Here is a 23,039-nt window from a genome sequence, read left to right as displayed (position 1 = left end):
ATCAAGGCTAAACCTCCATTAGAGAGGTTTGAGGAAGCCTTGATGAAAACTTGATTGTGTAGTGTAGAAATAGTTGTAAGATTCTATTCCACTCTAGAGTTGTAATACTTGAATATGGCGAATCAACTACCTTCTAGATTGAAAAGAGAGGCAAGGAAAGATAGATCCAAAATTGGATCTAGCTTTGTGAGAAAGAAGGGGGTTGGTAGATCGTTACCCACACAACTTCCAATCTATTCTAAAGGAATACCACAGAATATCAAGGGGCTGATTGTTGATTCGGATTCATAGCTATTGGATTCTCAGAGTTATCACAGTCGATTCAAAGGTATGTTTTCTATCCAAAATCGTGAGAACCCCATTAATTCCACTGCGTGTGGGTTTCTGCAGTTTGTAGAAATATTCATTCTAAAAATAACGGTTTCTACAGTAAGGAGCAACCAAATGAGGTTGCACCTGCCATCCTGGCCAAGTCATAACCCGAAATGAACGAACCACGAAATTGGTGGGTCTCATGACTTCAACCCTTTTCCAATCTGTGAACTGGGTACATAATACAAGTAAACAACCGCACATGATGCGGCAAACCAAAACAGGCATAAGAAGATACTTATGCCTCATGTTATGGGTTCTCTTTAGACTAGCCACTAAAACTCTGGGAATGTCATATAGGCGACGTCCCTCAGCTAAAGCAAGGAAAACGTCACCAGGAGTACTATTTGCAGAAGTAAACTGTCACTCCCCTAAAATATTCATTAGGATGAATAACATGGTGGTGCCTACATTCAGGGACATGCTACCAAGGGCTATGTTATATCGCTGTTATACGAAATACCCCTCCCCTATAATACTCGTGGAAATATGTATAGTCATAAAGGTATGCATTATTAATCATATATCCCCACATGTGTATAGGATTAGGCAAAGGCAATCCTGAAACTAAAGCTACCAAATTCTTACTGTATTCTAGTGGCGTTTCATCAACTACGATGGAGAATTGTTGTTCTCCATCTTGGTTACAATAGAATTTAACATTATTGTAAAAATAAGCAGTAAGCTGAGGTGAGTACGAGTCGTCGTCACTTACCAGTAGATGCCTCCATCCTAACTGCAAGATCCTATCGTGGAACCAACCTCCATAGGTCTCACTTCTCAACAAGTCTTCGAAAGACTGCTCAGGTATAATTATAGGAGATGTCATCACAATAACGACTCCCTATAAGTGCTACAACAACCTTGGAACACCCGCAAAAAAATATGAAATTTGCTGTGGCTATGAAGGTTAGGCACGGGCAGTCGTTCTCTGATTGGCCTTGGTAGGCAGTGGGCCCAAATCCATATGATTGAGTTCTAGGCACTTAGGCGCAGGGCGCGCTCACTTTTAGCCTAGGATGGGCGCAGGGTGTGCTCTGGTCTAAGTTAAGTTACAGGCGGTGATATTTGCTTGTTTAACACTACTTAGAGGTTTGAACTCTCTAAATTGATACAAAAGCACTCAAGGTTCCTTACTCACGATCTTCGTTTCGTAGAGTTTGAATAAGGATTCGAACTAACCTAAAGTTTAGAACAACTACAAATTGGATGTTACAATTAAGAGAACTAAGGAGTAAGGTTATAATATTAAAGCTAGGATTTCCTTCCTACACAAACATTAAGAAAAACATTAAAGTTTGAAAACATGCACTTAATACCAAAATAGAGATTTGAAAGAAAAGGTGGAGAGTTAATTCTCCTCATGTGAAACTATCATTAGATGTTGATTTGAAAAAGGTTATTTGATCCTTCCTAGACTCATAGACAAGCCCCTAATGGAAGAAAAGATTTGATCCCTAGCATGTATGGCTCACTTAAGAGCTCACACATGCTAGCAAGTGGAACTAAGCAATGACTTATCTCTAAGCTCATTGCTTTGATTCCTAACTAGACACTACACCAACTATCATTTTGAGATAGGGTGTAGAGCTAGTTGTTCTTCCTAACAACCTACCAAACCAACAAAAATTGATTTACCCTCACATGAGTTGGATTAACTCCCCAAAAGGGAAGTTAGCTCATGATCCTTGGGACAAGGATTTATAAACTTAAAAAAACACAAAAGAGAGAGAGAAAGGAAGAAGATAAACAATCAAACTCACTGATATATTTATTTTCTAGAAGAAAACAAGTGTTTTCTCCATTAAAACTATTACAAGCTTCTTACAAAAACTAAAAACTAACTTATGATTTTTTTCACTAAGGAACTAAAATAATGCCATGTGAGGAAAATAAGTCAAGGGAGTAAATGGAGTGTCCCCCACCCTTGTCTAATTTCTTCTCCATTTGAGAGAAATCTCATTTCCTCCCACGTGAATCATCAAACCACATTAATTCATTTTTATCCACCACATTAAAACAAAGTGACACCTTGCCTTTTTTTCACTATTAACACCTAATCTAATTTATTACATGCAAGGTGTCAACTTTGCACCAATAATTTGTTATTTTTGTCTTGACATGCTCTATGATTGATTACTCATCCAATCTTGTGGCCCCGCATAGTGGGTCCATATGCAGTCCAGTGGCGGTCTGGTATTTTGGGTAGTTTTACAACTTCCCGCCTATGTGTAGAATTCATCGCCCTGATTGTCTGAGCAGCTCTCTTGTCGCATTCAGAGTCCTGGTTCGAGAGGTCGGAGCTTTGGAAGTTTGATGCTTCTGTGCAGATTTGGAAGAGTTCATATATACGCCGTTCCTCGTGTTTTATTGCAGGTTTAACCAATATTTCCATGTTTACTGCAAATACCTGCAAAAGTATGAAAACATATTTATTTCATGATTATTGAACACATAATTAACCAAATTTATATGTCTCAATGGGGTTTCATAATACACTTTTGGGTGCTTATCACACTACCCCCAAACAGCACTTTGCTTGTCCTCAAGCAAAGAAAAGACATTAAAATAGATAAGTGGCCAAGAATGTGTAGTCCTAAACTAATTCTCGTTTAGCAGTCGCGGTTGCATTGACCATATGCAACAAGGCCTTAAACCACTAGGAATTCCCTAGTGGACGAAGTTATAGCCTCGTGAGAGAGTTTTCGAGAAAAGATACTCACAAACTTCATTTATACTATAACGACTCAAATGATGTAAAAACTCGTTTCCTAAATTAATCTCGGATATCCATACATCTCCTTAGCAGGAACGAGGATTGATTTCTTTGAAACTCAAGTTAATATGTATTAAATAATTAAAACATCTACATATGATTATTCATGCAGTGAACTTTTCATTGAAATATACTAGCGGGGGTTGTTTCGGATCCCTTGGAGAGCGTACCTAAATGGGTTCTCACGGTATGTGTCGAAACACAATTCCACTCAAAATTTTACCACTTTCGGTTTTGTTAACTCCAATTGCAGCGTGGGCACACGTTTCCTCACATCTCAATGACAAATCGAGGAGGAGCCGATGTCGATCAATCACGCCTACTACTTATTATCACACCACCCTACTCCTAATTGAGCTAGAGGTCTTTATTAGGTATTGTGGGGCTTAGGTGGATAGTGTACAAGAAAATGGAAATGGATAATCAAAATCTAGGAGTATAAGAGAATAGGGACTTCATATATTTACACTAGAGAAATCCTTGTTTTCTTTCCTTCTTCTAACTGAGCTTTATAACCTTGTTCTTAAGCCTCTAATGGATTTATTATTATATCTTTTTTTTTAGATGGCTTAAAAACATGATTCTATTTTTCTTTCCTCAAGCAAATAACCCGACTTTTATTTGGGACAAGTCTTTCTCTTTATTCTTTCCACATTTCATCCTATTTCTCATACTCATCACTTAGGTAGGTTCTTTTATTTGGTTTAATAAATGGGTAAGGAATTTTTGGTGAAAGTGAAAGGTTTGATGAACGGTTCGATGGAGTGACTAGCGGTAAAATTTGTAACAGTAAGAATTTTTAGCTATGTCGATCCAAAGAAGGCCTAAATTCTCGCCCTAAGGTTGGGTGGTGATCAAGTAAGTAGACGCCGTGATTTCTCTCTAATCGGAAAAACTACTCCTCTGTGTCAGCACACACAAATCACTCATGTCAAGGTTTTTGGTTAGATTCTCACAGGATTTATAGTTTATTCAGAAACTAACCGTCGGTTCCAGAAACTTACTGCTATGTACAATCGATGATATTCAGTACATGAATATTCATGAAAAGATGTATAAACTATTGCATGCGTATTATTTAAAGTTTCTTAGAACAAATCCTAATTCGGATACTAATGTGAGATTTCTAGACAATTTTCATCATTGAAAAGGAAACAAGACTTTGTCACTAAGTACAATTATTAATAATGAAAATAAAACTATATATAGGCTACAAGATGCCTAATTTTTTTGCTCTACAGTTTAAAGCACCCCCAACAAGAATGATGCTTAGTCCTCGAAGGATCAATAATTAAAGAGAGAAAGTACCTGAGAACCGTGAGCAAAATTAGGGCTAGATTGCTGGAACAGAGAGGTTGGAGATCATAATATATTATTCAGAAAGAACAAGAAAATGTTCAATAGCACACTAAACATAGCACACGATACATAGCACACGAAATAATGAACCATAGCATACGAAACATGAAAAACAATAGCACACCAAACATAAGGTTTAGCTAGATATATGTACAATGGCAAACTCAAGTTTACCATCCAGCAGGACGTGAAGGTCTGGCGTCCTCTTTAAGGAAATGCATTTCCTTAGCATCGCGCCAATAGATAATAGTCTGCCAAATTTCTGCCCATTCTTTGTCTCCGGATTCCCTCAAATTGGTCTTCATCTTTTCGTCCCTTTGGGTAACATCGAACATGCCTCGTATCGAAAGGACGGGCCTTCCATTGATGAAAACCTCAATGAGCTTAATGATTTTGTTTGTTTGGGCACATGGAATCTACCTTGACCCGACCATGAAAAGTGGCTGCAAACCGTGGGAAATGTGTCTTCATGATTTGGCAAGCGGTGATCGGTAAAAGTATATACGATCCCGAAAAGTCGCGAGCTCGTTTCAGCCGAGATAACACAACCTAAAATGTTAAATAATGCATGACCCTCGAGCTAGTGCAATCAATACAACGCAAAGCGACCTCATTGGCGAGAAAAATGCCAATCTCCCATAATGTTTAAGAGTACAAATAACATTGCAGTCCCCATGTTCATGGTCATGCTTGCTAATGGAATGGTGATGTTAAGCCATGGCACATGGCCATCTCCTTCTCGTTTGATCTCAAGACCATCACCATAAGAGTCGCCAAAACGCTTTGCCACCGAAAGGAATGGTAAGAATTATGATAGATGTACCGCCAAGATGCAAAGGGTTCGTGGTATGGAAGGTCCAAAGATAGGGCAAGTTGTTGTTCGAAAAAGATATGAGGTGTGTCACCAACTTCGGATTGTGAACCCGTCTAAGTAGAAACCATGCGCATGGTTGAATGCTGGTGTGTCTTCCATATTAGCATAAAAGTATGCAGCCAGACTCGGAGAATAAGTTTGGTCAGGTTGAAGAATTAGGGAAGACCACCCAATGTTTGTGATATAATCATGGAAGAGATGGCCATAGGCATTGGAATCCATCATAGACTGAAAGGATTGCTCAGGAATGAGTTTGGGAGGTACCATGGATGATGAAGATGCCATGGTGGATGAAGTAAAGAAATGGGTAACGATACCGGCAACTGGATGGAAAAATGAATATGTAAGAAAATAGACCCTCCTGTAGCACATGTTAAAATTATATTAGTCACAATGGAAATGATGACAATCCTATTAAGCATTGCATACAAAAGAAGACAAAAAGATAAGACAAAATACATAGTAAGATGGAAAAACGTAATAACATAGATGATTATATACTTATTGACTTAGTAATATCATGGATTCTTATATTGATCTTGGAGATGCATATTTTGCACCAAACTGTTTAGGTCTACTATTTGTTGGCCGAGCTGCATCTGAATGTCCCCTTGGCTGGCAGAGAGTACCGTTTGATTTTCCATTAGAAGAGCGTGATTTTGCAAGGATTGAGAATGATTTTCCAAGATCTCCTCCTGTTCAACATCATGCGTTGCTTGACGATCTTGGAAATCCCCAAGAGTTGTGATGATGATATTCTCGACGAGCGCAGTAGTTCCCTTAAACCCGATGAAGAAGTTTAATGCCTTCCATAGGATTAATAATATTGAGCATGGCATTATCATCAAATAAATGGTCAATTTGAGCTTGGGGTGTTCTCGCTTCATCTATCGAGTATCGGGGGTCCAAAACCAACGGAGTAGTCCGTTTGAAGTACCTTTATATATGCTCTTTGAAGGGGTGTCTCTAGAGAAATTATTGGATAACCCCAACGATCATAATCTGCGTACCAATGTGGGTAGAGGTGCCGACCTTCTTGTTTTCTTGGTGATTACGCCTCGGAGGTGTTGGATCGCATAAAAGTCATCTCTTTGAGTTTGCAAAATCCAAAGTAGGTGAAGTTGAGGCTTTGTGACTTCGATTGGTGTGATGTACCTACCACATTATGTCCCAACCGATGGAGCACAACACGCTAATTCTGTTTTCAAAGAGCGTTGAAGAACCATGTGATGTGTATTTTCGACGCGTCGCCATGAGATACTGTAGCTCGCAAAGAAAGTTTTTTGAATCGAATGATGACTCTTGAACAAGGGACTCCTGTGTTTTTATTGGGATTTGAAGTATGTCGGAGATCATTTCCTTATTCAATTCCAATCGTTGTCCATAGGCATTGAAGTAGAATTTTCCATCTTCATATCCGCTAAATTAGTAGAACATCAAAACCAATTCTCGGGAATAACCAGCTGCTGAATGATATAGAAGGGGAGTCCATCCGCGACGTATGATTTCGGTGCCAAAATAAGGAGAAAACCGGCCCTCTTCGAAAGTTTTCAGGTAGTCTTTCTCTGCCGTTATTTTTCTTGGTTGAGCCATTGCTAAGGGAAGGATAGTGAAAATTGTATGAATAAGAATGGCTGAAAAAGAAGAGATTTATAGCCAATCTATGAGGCTAGACCAATCTGGAGTCCAATTGTAGTTAATGACCCATGTGATTATGAACAAAGATCATAGGGGATCCACATTAAGTCTTTGTCATGTCGATATCCAAATACAATTAATGAGATGGTTTAATGTTAGAAAATACGGAGGAAAGTTTCACAGGGTAGTTAGACTTACACGTAATTTCAGAAATGATGATCATAACTTAGTAATAGAATATGGATAGAATAATCGAAATGCATGTGTGACAAGTGTTATGTGTACCTTGTAGCGTCTTATTTTTTCTCTGAACACCATGTGTATCCATTAATTATTTTGGTGAGTTTTGGATGGCCTATCTTTGTTATGGTTTGTTTATTTATTTACTTATTATTATTTTTTTTATTTTTTTTTATTATTATTATTATTATGTATTATTTTTATTATTTTATTATTATTTTATTATTATTTTTTTTATTATTATTTTTTTTTGAGAGGAAAAAACAACTAATATACACAAATATTTAATACGGAACTTCTCCATTTAATATGTAACCCGTACAAATGTGTGAGAATTATTTAACACGTACACCATACTAATATACAAAATGAAAATCAGAAAAAAGAAAAACGGTTACATAGATCTAGATGTTCTGGATCATGTTATGCATGAGTGACAAGAGAATAATGATAAACACTGTTATCACGATTAATGTGATAGCCCATTCGCATTGCTCCTTTTCCCATCGGTCTATTTGATTCATTATGTTCAAGGAATTGAAAATTTGTGAAGAAGAATTTGTGAAGAGTGAGAAAAGGGAATGAGTGAAAGTGGAAAGGAGAGTTGTATTTATAAGTAGATTTCTGACCGTTGGGCATCTGACCGCTGGCATCCGACCGTTTGATCAGGGCCGTTGGGCTTTGTAGCCGGATTTTTATTTTTGGTCGGGTCAAAATTTTGGCCCAAGCACAAATGAATTACAGAAATTCCCCTTATGTTCGAAAATGTTCTGAAATTTCAAACGTGGAAATTGATTCGCTTTCAACTCCAAATTGAACGGATGAGATATCGAAACGATCGGATTAAAAATGCCATCCACTAGAATATGAAAAAATCACATTCAAACATTTTTTTTTTTTTTTTTATTTATTTACACTTTTATATACAAATGTACAAGTCGAGAAGAATGTGTCAACAACACCGAAATCCAAATAAAACAACACATCACAACAGCCTTTTAACTCGGGCAACTTTCATGTCGGCTGGCTTAACCCAATCCAAAATCCATCGGTGGGCTTATCCTTTATGTTTTGGGGGCCTAGGGTTCAAGACGGTACCATCCTTGACCAATGTGCAATGGTCTAATAATAATATTACCCTTAGTACATATGGTATAGCCTCAAACCGCCCCGAAATAGTCACATAGAAAACTGATCGGGGTTGGCCTAGTGGAATCCATTACCCGTACGAACTAGGAAATTCCGATGGTGCATATCACGACTCTCTTTGGGCACCATTTTGGGTGCTAAAAAAAAACGAGTATATACATGTTGAGTCTTTTTACGTCAGATCCTCAAGACGAATGTGAGTCTTTTAACGTCAGATCCTCAAGACGAATGTGAGTCTTTTAACGTCAGATCCTCAAGACGAATGTGAGTCTTTTAACGTCAGATCCTCAAGATGAATGTGTCTTTTAACGTCAGATCCTCAAGACAATTGTGAGTCTTTTAACGTCAGATCCTCAAGACGATTGTGAGTCTTTTAACGTCAGATCCTCAAAACGATTGTGAGTCTTTTAACGTCAGATCCTCAAGATGATTCCCAACCTGTGGGAATAACGGGACGACGACGAAGTTTATCCCGGCCGAAATGGTGTCGACAATAATATACCTTATACCGGCTCATCTCGGATAGAAGATCAAGACCTGGACAGAAAGGAGTTTGACAGTTCATACACCACCCCATCCTTTTCGCCCGTCGCTTTTGAGCAAAAGTACTACGACCATTTCCAATTTGAGATGGGTGAGATTTACACCAAATGATGAGTTGGAGTTCGCGAGGAAGAGAATAGAAAAGGGAAGAAAAAGAAGGATTTGAAATTTTGGTACCCATTGTTTTCCGTAAGGCACGCTTTGCTCGATTATCGAAGACATTTATACTCGGTTCAAGTAGAGTTTTGTGGACTAAGGTTTCGGGCGCTTGCAACCACACACTCTAGGGATTTTAGAAAAGAAAATAGAAGAGGGCCCGGCTACCCTAATGGCATACTTTTCTTGTTTAAATACATGGAAAGAAGTACACCAACCAATCTATTAGTCCGTGTAGACTAGATTATTGAGTAGAGTCTCTTCGACATCTGGAGAGCGCAACTCATGATAATGTTTAAGGCGCTGGCCATTTACTTGAAATTCGCTACCATCATTTACGTTTTTCACATAGATAGCCCCATAAGGGGTGACAAAAAAACGATGAAAGGACCGCACCATCGAAGTTTTAATTTTCCCGGAAAAAATGTGTAATCTTGAGTTGTACATCAAAACTTTTTGACCGACTTTGAACTCTTTTCTCAATATGTGCTTGTCATGCACTCTTTTCATGTTGGCTTTATAGGATTTCGAGAGATCATAGGCATCACTCCGAATTTCCTCAAGCTCATTTAACTGCAATTTTCTCTTTTTGCCTGCACGTTAGTGTTATAATTGAGGCTTTTGATGGCCCATAGAGCACGGTGCTCAAGTTCAACCAGCAGATGACAAGGTTTTCCAAAAACGAGGCGATACGGAGACATCCCTATAGGTGTCTTAAAAGCTGTTCTGTATGCCCAAAAGTCATCAGATAATCGTAGAGACCAGTCTTTCCTAGATGGATTGACAGTTTTTTCCAAAATGGATTTGATTTCTCGATTAGAGACTTCTACTTGACCACTAGTTTGAGGATGATAATGGAGTTGCCACCTTGTCGCGACTCCATATTTCTTTACTAATGATTCAAAAATTTTATTGCAGAAATGTTTTCCCCATCACTAATTATAGCTTTTGGAACACCAAATCGAGAGAAAATATTTTCTTTTCTTAACAAAATGACCGCTTTTATGATCGTTAGCACGACATGCCAATGCCTCAATCCATTTTGACACATAGTCAACTGCTACAAGTATGTATAGGAAGCCATGAGAATTTGGAAATGGACCCATGAAGTCGATGCCCCATACATCAAAGATTTCCACAATTAGAATGGGATTTAAGGGCATCATATTGCGTTGAGTAATGCGACCTAACTCTGCGGCAGCAGCGATTGCATGCTTTGCAATGCTCATGTGCATCTCTAAACAGTGTTGGCCAATAAAAACTACATTGTAGAACCTTGGCCGCAGTTTTCTTACCACTAAAATGACCACCACAAGATTGTTCATGGCAGAAGGATAACACATCGCCAGTGTTCCCGGTCCGGAATGCAACGGGCGGATTAGTTGGTCCGAACAATACTTGAAGAGGTAGGGATCATCCCAAAAATAGAATTTCACAAAGGATAAGAACTTTTTCGGTCATTACGAGACCAAGATAAAGGGACTTCCTCGATAACTAAGTAATTTACTATGTCGGGCGCACCAAGGGGACGAAAAAAATAGAGTACAAGTGTTCATCCGGAAAGGAATCACGATAGGTTCAAGATCGCGATCAACATCACCGACAAGTCTTGATAAATGGTCCGCAACCACATTTTCGCTACCTTTTTTATCTCTAATTTCGAGAGTAAACTCTTGCAAAAGGAGAATCCATCGGATCAACCTTTGTTTTGCATCTTTTTTCGCTAATAAATAACGGCGCCGCATGGTCAAGGTAGACAATAGTTGAGAACCCACTAGGTAAGGATCTAAACTTATCTAACGATATACAACGGCGAAACTCTTTCTCGGGTGGTATAGTTATGTTGAGCTTCATTAAGGGTTTTACTCGCGATAGTAAATGACAACCGGCTTATCTTCTCGGCGTTGTTCTAGTACGGCTCCTATAGCATAGTCGCCGCCACACATTAATTCAAAAGGTTTAGACCAATCGTGGTTAAATTATGGGAGCGTAGTTAATGCGGTTTTAATATCTCAAAGGCTTGTTTGCAACCTAAACTGAAATAAAAACGCATCTTTAAGCGGAGATTGGTTAAAGGTCTAGCAACCTTCGAGAAATCTTGAATAAATCTCCTATAGAAACCCCGGTGTCCTCCTAAGAATGCGCGAATGTCTCGAACTATTTTTGGTATAGGAAGTGAAGCAATTTTTTCTATCTTAGCTTTGTCGACTTCGATTCCGGCCCTTTGAAACGATGTGTCCTAAAACTATTCCTTTAGTAACCATGAAATGGCATTTTTCCCTATTAAGAACAAGATTTTTCTTCACAACGTAAAAAGACCTTTTCAAGATTTGATAAACAGCTATCGAAAGAATCTCCATAAATTGAGAAGTCGCCCATGAATACTTCCATAAACCGCTCAACCATATCACTGAAAATATGAAGCATGCAAATTTGAAAGTACCAGTGCATTGCAAAGGCCGAAAGGCATTCATCTATATGCAAATGTACCAAATAGACAGTGAACGCTTGTCTTTTCTTGATCGCCAGGTCTATGACTATCCGAAAATAACCTCAATAACCATCAAGAAAGCAGAATAGGCATGACCGGGCTAAACGCTCGAAAGCATCCGATCGATGAATGGAAGTGGAAAGTGATCCTTACGAAAGTGACGGCATTAAGTTTGCGATAGTCAATGCATATTCGCCATTTTACTGGGATACGAGCGGAAATGCATTCATATCAGTTCGCACAACTGTAATGCCAGATTTCTTTGGAACCACGTGTACAGGACTCACCCAAATACTATCAGAGATAGGGTAAATAATACCCGCATCTAGTAATTTTAACACTTCCTCTCGGACCACATCTTTCATTATAGGGTTTAGGTGACGTTGTGGTTCACGCGACGTCTTAGCATTTTCTTCCAGGTGTATGCGATGGGTGCACACATTAGGTTCAATGCCTTTAATGTTATCGAGGGACCATCCAATAGCAGAACGATGTTGTTGAATGACATTAATTAAACGCGTGCTTCCCCGATCGTCGTCAATTGTGAAGAAATAATAACTGGGTGATGACCATCGCATCAAGTTGTACGATTTTTAATTCGAAGGAAGAGGTTTTAAATCAAGGGGGGCGGAGGGTATTAAAGATTCTTGAGGGAGGTCATCATCCATGCAAGAAAAGATTGATGATCATCCAGTTTACTTGACATCACCGCTTGTAGGGTCAAATAATGGTAATCGACTCTAATAACTCATTTACTTCTTGTGTATAATCATCGCCCTCAAACTCAGATTTGCTAAAGGAAAGAAATTGGTACACCTCATCTTCGTGAAAAGAGTTTTGTGAAATACTCTTGCTGAATGTCACAACCCCGCTGACTTCACCATCAATGTCGCTCTAGAAGTTGTTTCATCAACTTGAACACATTCACCTCGACCGAAAAGATTTCCGAAGGACATGGTCATGGAACCATCTCTACGCTTAATAAGAGCATTAGCAAAGGCGAGGAACGGACGTCCTAAAATGATAGGAATGGAATCACATGCCACTTCAGATCCAAAATAACAAAGTCTACAGGATAGAAGAAATCTTGGACTTTTACCGGACGTTTTCCACAATTCCTTTTGGATACTTTATGGAACGATCCGCTAACCGTAGAGTCATGGTGGTAGGTTTAAGCTCATGAAGACCTAGTTGTTTAAATAAATAATATGGAAGTAAGTTCACACTAGCTCCTAGGTCTAATAGCCAGAAGAGTAGCGGTATTTGTCACCTAAGGTGCATGGAACCGCTAGTCTACCGTGGTCCTTGTATTTTACTATACCATTGTGGTTCGGTGATGGAGGGAAACCGCTCAATGAGGAACGCTTTGTTGAGGAACATTAGTTCTCCTTTTTGTGGTGCACATATCTTTCAGAAATTTTGCATGTTTTGGTAATAATTTTAAGGCATCGAAAAAGGTAAGTTGATTGTTAAATTTTGAAAAGTCTCGAATTTCGAGAAAAATTCTCATCGTTTATTCTTTGCCAAGCCGCAGAAAACGGTGCCTTAGGGTGGAATTTGGCAAAGGGTCTACTTGCTTGTTTCCTACATTCGAGGTGTTGACTTTGTTGAATCGAGGAATCTTCCGTAGGTTCATTATTAGAAATAGATTCCTTGGAACCCTCTTTTTCCTTTGGTTGATCATCCGCATAATGATCGATTGTCTACGCTTTTCCCGATCGTAGAGTAGTGATTGCATGCACCTCACCTTGGTTGGGGTGCTTGTACCGGGGCATTGGTGAGTTCAAAGGTCGTGGTTTGCTTTGGTTTAGGGTTTGGAACTGCTTGTGTAGGAAACACGCCTTTCTGACTCTTTTCTTGCGCCAGTTGCTGAAGTGATTGTTGGATAGATGTTAAAATTTGAGACTGTTGGTTCATGTAAGCCAAGAAAGTCTCATTTGTCCTATCCGTAATGGTTGGCGCAGGTTGTGCAACAGGTAGTAGTTCTCGATTATTGCTTAGAAGATGTTGATTATAGTTGGGATTTGGATTAGCTGGAACAAGGCTGCGGTTGGTTTGATAATTAGCATTGGAATTATTTGGAAATTGACCTTGTTGGTATTGTTGATTATTTCCTTGGCGGTATGGAAATTGACTCATGGCGAACAGGTGGATTAGCGAAACCTGGAGGAGCCCCCATTTGTTGGTTATTTTGGCGCCAAGCGAAATTCGGATGTTGTCTCCACGGTGCATTGGGAATGTTGAATGCACATGCCTCCTCCGATTGTTGAGTAGGGGAAGCATATAACAAGGGACAATATGCATCAGGATGGTCAGGACTAAGACAAAGGACACATAAGGGGGTGTCAACGCTCATGACCGGTTTTGGTAGTTGATCGTTTACTTGAACTGCAAGGGCATCTACTTTTTTAGTTAGGGATTCTATCAAATTTTTTATTTCGGGATCAAGTTTTACCTAAAAAATAGATGTGGCCTTTGTAACATTGTCCTTTGATGACCGAGGCGACTCAGTGTTACCCCAGTGTGTACCTTTTTTCGCTTGTTTTTCAAGAAAAGTATAAGCTTTTGTAGCTCCTTTGTCCATGAAGCAACCGCCGTTCATTATATCAAGAGTTTCTTTTTGATGATCAGAAAGACCATTAAAGAATGAACGAACAAGGACAGCTTTGTCCAGTTGGTGATGAGGACATTCTAACAGAAGATCAGTAAAATGACTCCATGCTTCTGTAAAGGATTCATGAGGATTTTGACGAAAGAATTGAATTTTCTGTAGCATTTCAGTTGTTTTCTTCTAAGTGTAAAATTGAAGCATAAAAGCTTGAACTAGTTTATTCCATGTGTCTATGGACTGTGGTTGTTGTCCTGCTAGCCAGATTGACGCTTTTTCCGCTAAAGTGAATGGAAACAGTCGAAGCAAGAGTTATTCCTTAGAGACTGCTGGATGGTGAAATGTTGTTGCCACTTGTTAAAGCCGACGAAGATGATTGTAAGGTTTTTCGTGCTCCAAACCATGATATATAAGTAACAAACTGAAAACGTTTGGTGGGATACGAAAATCACCGACAATTTCCTCAAGTTTGATCACGGGAAGAAGGTCCTTCCCCGTAATGCAAAGATAGAAATATGAGAGGGGCTTCTCTGCTGGTGGAGGATCGTCGGCCATAATGACAGAAGTTGATGGCGACCAAGGATTGTGATGAAGGTAACTAGCAGTAGAAGAACAATTTTTAGTTGAAAACTTACGCAATTGCTTATCGTATTTTTTTCGACGATAGGTATGTTCAATTTCTTTAGTGGAACCAGACCTTAATCTCATGCAAGCATAAAATTAGATCTAACTTACAGAAGGAATTTAGTAGGACTCGAATTTTATTATTATCTTAAGCATTAGAGTTTAACAACATATGCCTAAGCTGCTACTAACGTAGCAGTGAAGCTAGGAATACGTGTGCATAAACCAACAGCCAGGTCACAAGAGAAATATGAGGGAGGCTTTTCGTGCAAGCACGGTTCTAATTAAGTAACCTCAATTTTTCAAGTTTCCTAGACACCATTGGAATATGATTTAAGATTTATGGAATTAAAATTTATGCAAAGGCGGTATTATTTTTTTTTTTTTATTTTTTTTTTATTTTTTTTTTTTAGAGATTTATGCAAAGGTTAAAATACAAACATGCAAATACGATCTACTCATACAATACTAGGTGCAGTAGCATGTGAAGATACTCTACTCATACGTATAGCTATACGAATAGGCAAGCTTGTGTCATCGATAAATATTTCCATACGTCATGCAAATATACATCAAGAATAATGATATGTATATGCTTAATTTGTAAATCGATATTACGTAAACGATATCAACAAAGAAATGCGCTAATTTGAATCACTCATACGTGATCTAAATACATTAGCATACCTAATATAGTATACATCATGCGAGAATAGACGACAAAACTAAACATGCAAAGTATTATACCTAAACTAAAATACGACTCTTGTATTGTATAATAAATCGATTTCGACAATACTCATTGAGATTGCGAATGTCCTATAGAGAGCAGCTTTACCCCGTAGGGTTTAGAAACAACTTACCCAACTCAGATTTTAACCCTCGTTAGAATGTTCTCCTCTTTCTTGACAAAATCGACTTATTAAACAACACCATTTTCGAAAATGATGATTTTGGAGGGGAAAACAGTTGATTTTGATCTCGAAAATGACCTCCACTGAGCAAAGCTGGGTGAGGACAGCGTGCGCGCCGTCGAGATCTTTCCGAATTGAGCTCACACGCGTGATTCAGAGAACCGTAGCCAAAGTTATGGCCAAAATACCAAAACACATCCTAATTACTATGTATAACTCCTAAGTTATAGATGCTACATGCAAATAATCACTCATTCGGTAATATATATGCTAAACATGTGACTTAGATATAGCTAGATATATAGATAACCATGTAAAACAGTTCCATTTGTATGTATATATACATTAATATGTAATTCATGACCAGTTAACCGCATATATATATTCACAGGCATATTCACATGATTCATGCATAATTCTAGGCTAATACGTAAATAATAATCCATAAATTTTTCCTAATACTATATACATGGCATACATGCAGAAAAAACATAAAAAAAAATTACAATAATACTAAAAATTTGGAACCTGTAGCTTCCCGCTTTTTCGCCCTTGAACTGAAACAAACGTTTCAATTCAATTCGCGATTAATCCCAAAGGATTATCGAATTTTTCAGTACAGGGGCCAGATATTTAGGCTCAAGACGCTGACTTCGACCACAGTGCACGCGTGTCGGCTAATTCAGAATGATTTCAATTTTGTACAAAGACTCTTATAATCGCTGAATTGTTGTTTCCCGATCCTAACTTTTGGTACCGGAAGTGGAACGAAAAAATTTGTGAGATTACAGGTCTATTTCGAGGGAAAAATACGAATTTTAATAAAAAAAAAAAAAAAAACGAACGAAAAGGAAATGAAGGAAGAGAATGCGGGTTCCCCCTTGATGCAACTTCCGATCTGTAGCACAAGTTCTATGGCTTTAGAACAGCAGCGGCGCCATTTGATATTTGCTTGTTTAACACTACTTAGAGGTTTGAACTCTCTAAATTGATGCAAAAGCACTCAAGGTTCCTTACTCACGATCTTCGTTTCGTAGAGTTTGAATAAGGATTCGAACTAACCTAAAGTTTAGAACAACTACAAATTGGATGTTACAATTAAGGGAACTAAGGAGTAAGGTTATAATATTAAAGCTAGGATTTCCTTCCTACACAAACATTAAGAAAGACATTAAAGTTTGAAAACATGCACTTAATACCAAAATAGAGATTTGAAAGAAAAGGTGGAGAGTTAATCCTCCTCATGTGAAACTATCATTAGATGTTGATTTGAAAAAGGTTATTTGATTCTTCCTAGACTCATAGACAAGCCCCTAATGGAAGAAAAGATTTGATCCCTAGCATGTATGGCTCACTTAAGAGCTCACACATGCTAGCAAGTGGAACTAAGCAATGACTTATCTCTAAGCTCATTGCTTTGATTCCTAACTAGACACTACACCAACTATCATTTTGGGATAGGGTGTAGAGCTAGTTGTTCTTCCTAACAACCTACCAAACCAACAAAAATTGATTTACCCTCACATGAGTTGGATTAACTCCCCAAAAGGGAAGTTAGCTCATGATCCTTGGGACAAGGATTTATAAACTAAAAAAAACAAAAGAGAGAGAGAGAGAGAAAGGAAGAAGATAAACAATCAAACTCACTGATATATTTATTTCTAGAAGAAAACAAGTGTTTCCTCCATTAAAACTATTACAAGCTTCTTACAAAAACTAAAAACTAACTTATGATTTTTTTCACTAAGGAACTAAAATAATGTCATGTGAGGAAAATAAGTCAAGGGAGTAAATGGAGTGTCCCCACCCTTGTCTAATTTTCTTCTCCATTTGAGAGAAATCTCATTTCCTCCCCCACGTGAATCATCAAACCACATTAATTCATTTTTATCCACCACATTAAAACAAAGTGACACCTTGCCTTTTTTTCACTATTAACACCTAATCTAATTTATTACATGCAAGGTGTCAACTTTGCACCAATAATTTGTTATTTTTGTCTTGACATGCTCCATGATTGATGACTCATCCAATCTTGTGGCCCCGTATAGTGGGTCCATATGCGATCCATGGTCCCAGTATTTTGGGCAGTTTTACAACTTCCCGCCTATGCGTAGAATTCATCGCCCTGATTGTCTGAGCAGCTCTCTTGTCGCATTCGGAGTCCTGGTTCGAGAGGTAGGAGCTTCTGTGCAGATTTGGAAGAATTCATATATACACCGTTCCTCGTGCTTTATTGCAGGTTTAACCAATATTTCCATGTTTACTGCAAATACCTGCAAAAGTATGAAAACATATTTATTTCATGATTATTAAACACATAATTAACCAAATTTATATGTCTCAATGGGGTTTCATAATACACTTTTGGGTGCTTATCAGGCGGTTCTAGCATAGGGTGCGCTCATGAAGAGTGAGTGTAGGGCGCAGGGTACGCTTTGGGTAGTCTGAGCAGGCTTAAGTGAAAAAAAAAAGAGAAATATTGGGAGTGAGAGGTGAGAGTGCAAGGTTTGTAGTGTGGGTTGTGAGTGTAGAATGAAGTATATATAGGGTTTTAGTTTCTAAAACGAATTAACAAGTTGCCAAAAAGCTTTAAGGTAATTGCCGAAAATAAAATATTTCTAAAATCGAAAACGGAAACAACCCATATTCATTATTCCAAAACAAACCTAATATCTTTTAGGTTGAATTTAGAATAGCAACTTCCTAACTCATTGAGATTTCATCCTACCACAATATCTAATCATAACCATGCCAATATCGGCAACATTCCCAACATTCATCGCAAAATTACTTCTAAAACTGTGGATCATATAAAAACCATACTAAAAGAAATAATACCACCCCCAACAATTCGGGAAGGTGGGATTAACACTAAAATCAACGCATAATTTGGAAAGAACCAAATTAAATTAAAATCAAAATTCATATACAATTAACTATTGAATTCAAATTTAACTACTGAATTCAACAACTTAATATCCGAACTAATAAAAACAATAAAAACAACATCAATCAATAAATTCCCTAAACCACGTGCTACTGGTTGAAGATGGAACATGAGATGAAGATGGGTCCTGAAATCCCGATGGGCCCGAGCCATCCGTCCTTCGATAACAACGTTCATGCCTCTCAGACTCATCTAAAATAGAACCCCCCAGGGGTGGCATGTGTCGTAGAATCTTTACTCGGAACCGGCGCTGTGCTTCCATCTCTGCCTTCATCTCTGTATAATGTGCTTCATGACGCTGGACGAGAGTCTCTATGTTATACTGGAGATCCGCCTGAACCTTGTCGAGCACTTCAAAACTCGTCTGAAGGTTCTTTTGTTTATTTCGAATTATAATCTGCCTATCCCGTACATCTTCACATATACCATAAATGCAACGCAAGCCACTATGCAGCACTGACATGCGTTCTAAATCAGAAGTACACCTATCCAAGGCATTTTCATCCGAACATATCATATCCTCCATTTCCTCATCCGAATCAACCACCTTATCCTCCGACAACTTCCAAGTCTTTTGGATACACTCCATATAAATAATTGTATTTGAATGCAATTTTATCATAATACGAATAGATTTTGTAACAGCTCTAAAAGACAGCATGATCTTAGTGATCAATACTGGAAAGGGCGCAACACTCTTTCCAACTCCTCTAATCATAGTTAAAATAAACTCGAGGATGCAGAAGTTATACCTCTTCTCTAGCAATATCCAGAGAACGTGCAGACATGTCAAACCGATGTCACTGACTTTCTCCTTCCCGATGACGTTCTTACCAATCCAACTGAACTACCCGGTTGGTTGGTTCAAGCAGAGATGACCATCAAACACAATGAGAATTCGGATTGTACTGACCCTCCATGACAGTGTCTTTCATCAATGCAGGAACTCCAGTATACTGGGATTCCTACAAGGTGGCTTCGAGCTGGCGTTTAAGCGTAATGCCTAAAATCCCAGCGAACAACTCTCTCGATACTTCTCTCCTAGTCCTAGCCACCTTCACAAAAATTTTATGACCGGCCAACTCCCTCTTCTTATAGAATTGTTCGACCAAATCGGAGTGGTAGAAATCATCTGTCGAATACCACAACCTATTCCAATCCCTCCTAATCATCTCATCATGAAAAAATGGCATAAAGCGGGGGGAAATAAAAGCTTGTTCCGGCAAAATTCTTCGTCTTAGAGCCATTGAAGTTTTGAAACGATTTGTGGGATGAAGACAATGTAGGGAACAAGTTTGAATCCAAACTCACTAAAAAAATGGGAGGTGGCGTGGTGGTGGCGGTGGTGGTTCAAAATTTTTGTTAATTTTTTTATGTTTTGGTGGTGCAAAAGGTTAGAAATGGTGGTGGGGATGTTGTGGAGAAGTTTTGGAGTGGTTTTAAACTTTTGGCATGGTGGTATTTAGGTTTTTTTTATTATTATTATTATTTTGGTTAGGGTTTAAAGTTTGGTAATGGCGGAAGTGAGAACAAAAACTCGTGAGGAAGGAGACGCGCGTGCGTGCGAGATTTGGGCCCAAGCCCAATTCAATTTCCGAAATTTTCTGATTTTTTCGCGCAGCTTCAAACTAAAATTGTCGATTCGTTACCGGTCCGATTTTTGTGAATAAGATATGGAAACAATCAAGAGAGAATTTCCAATCCAATTATCCATCAAACACTCTATTCAAACCATGGGTGACATATAAGAAGATGGAAAACGCCTCAAAGTGTGTGCGTGACGTAAGTTATGCGAACGAATAAAATCTAAATTCATAGATAATGTCAACCCAAATTAAAATACAATTAAATGGCATAAACAATACAATTGGAAAGCTTAGCAATCACGAACGAAAAGACCAACACCCCACCCCCAAACAAATTTTAGACAATAGAGTTTAGAAAATTTGTTTTAAACATGGGTCTTTTAAAGTCAGATTCCCAAGACTTCCTAGATTACTATTTATGGTTTTAAAATTTTTTACTTTTTATGAATAAGATTTAATATAAGAAAAACAAAAAGACATAAAGACATAATTCACACCATAGAGGAACATGACTCAAAAACTGAGAAAACATGCAAGAGTGGAAAACGTGCATTATGTTAAACGTGGACTTAGGATCCGATACTTACAGCCACACACTCCATAGGGAGGGCCCAGTTACCTGAATGGTGCACTTACCAATATATGAAAGTGAAAGGAAGTACACCAAACAACAAAATGAGTCTTTTATAGTCATTTACTCAAGACTATATTTAAAACATATGTATATAATGAACATGCAGTTTACCATATATCAACAACCGAAATAGTTGTGGATTGTTCCATAAATAATTACCATGGAATGCACCCCCAAACATAATCAAGAACTAAGATTTTCTACTATGCAACTTAGTGAAATGAAAGCGAAGTCTGATAGATCTAGAACGTAACAGAGCATACACCTTCTTCTTCATCTTTGAACGAGAGGGTGTCCAAGTGAATGATCATGAGAAAATGGATGTTTGTGAAAGATACGTTGGATATGTATAAGGTTTAGAAGGAAAAAATGGAAAAAATGGGAATGTGGGGTTAGCACAAAACTCATTCTTGGTGTAGGTAGGAACTGTCTCAATTCTGAAAATGAATGTGTCAAGTGCCTTTTCCTTGGGAATTATTTTCGTATTATGAGGATTTAGAAAATCATTAAGCACAGAAGAAGTAAGAGGGTCAAGTGCAAACTCAAGGTTCTTTTGAAAAGGTGGAAAGTGAGGAAAATTGGTGAGAGAAGATGAATGAGTGGCAGGATGATATGAGGTGGATGAATGGGGCTCAGCTAGAGCTCTCAAGTCTAGATCATCAGAAGCCTTGAGATATGCAAGACATTCCTCAATAGGTGGGTCAAAAGAATCATTGGGATAGAGGGTGAAAAATTCATCTTCCATCATTGCGTCAAGGGATGAATGGATGTTGGCAGGGTGGGACTCACAAGGTGGCAAGGAAGGGTTGCAAAAGAGATGAAGGAACTCTTCCTCGACTTCCAAGGAGTTCTCGTTGAAGTTGGAACTTCCAAAGGAAAGGAATTTGTGCATTTGATCATCCGGAAACGTGGTTTCAAAATAATCTTGAGCTAAGCTCTCGATCATGCTAACCTCTCCATCCAAAGTCATCTCTAGAAACTGTTTTGGCATTTTAAAAATATTTACCTCAACATAAAGATGGCCAAAGGACAAGGACATCGAACCATCATGGCAGTTTATGAGCGCGTTAGTAGTAGCCAAGAAAGGACGCCCTAAAATAATCGAAACAGAGTCGTTGGCGACTTCTGAATCGAGGATAACGAAATCAGCAAGATAGTAGAAATCCTGAATCTTAAGAAGCACGTTTTCAACCACACCCTTTGGATACTTAATCAACCGATCAGCTAATTACAACATCATTTTAGTAGGTTGCATCTCTTATAGACCTATTTGTTTGTATAGATAATACGGGAGTAAGTTAACACTCGCCCCCAGGTCTAATAAAGCGGTCGTCGTGTGGAAATCTCCTAATGGAAAATGATAGTTTTACCTACGAATAAGTAACGAGACTCAAACACGAGTAAAACTAGAACTATTTTCTTGCTTAATGTTATCAAAGTTTTCTACTCTCGATGATATTGCAATAAAGTTAGAATAGAATATTCGTTCCACTCCTAGTTCTTTAGAAATCTAAGTTAACTACGATTATCAGTCTATCAAATCAATAAGAGTAATGATGGAAATTATACTACGATGGCAATTCAAGTACTACAGTTCGAATCTAGATAAAGAATTAGGAAAATTTGATTCCACCTTGAATTCAGCTTAATAAACTAGCATAGATTATTGTAATCCAATTCTTCCGTTCATACGATAAGAATTGGTCATTCTAATCCCTAATCATTCATGGCAATCTCTACCAAATAATGACTAGCTTGTGAGGAAGATCAACCAATTCTCATGGCGAATCAACTACCTTCTAGAGTGGAATAGAATCTTACAACTATTTCTACACTACACAATCAAGCTTTCATCAAGACTTCCTTAAACCAATCTAATAGAGGTTTAGCCTTGATTCATAAAACTATCATTTATATAGGAATTAAAACAAGACATGATATAAAGATTATAAATTTGCTATATTGATCTACTCAAGAATTCAAAGCTGAATTAACAACTAAGAAATGATTAATAACTAAAGAATTGAATTTAGATTTAAGTGATTTAATAAACTAAAACTAAATTTATGAATAACTAACTACTTTTATTGATCTAATGAATAATAACAATACTAATTCAAAATTG

The sequence above is a fragment of the Coptis chinensis genome, chromosome 4, assembly GCF_015680905.1.
Source record: "Coptis chinensis isolate HL-2020 chromosome 4, ASM1568090v1, whole genome shotgun sequence".
Taxonomy (NCBI): Eukaryota; Viridiplantae; Streptophyta; class Magnoliopsida; order Ranunculales; family Ranunculaceae; genus Coptis; species Coptis chinensis.
This window is presented reverse-complemented; position numbering follows the sequence as displayed.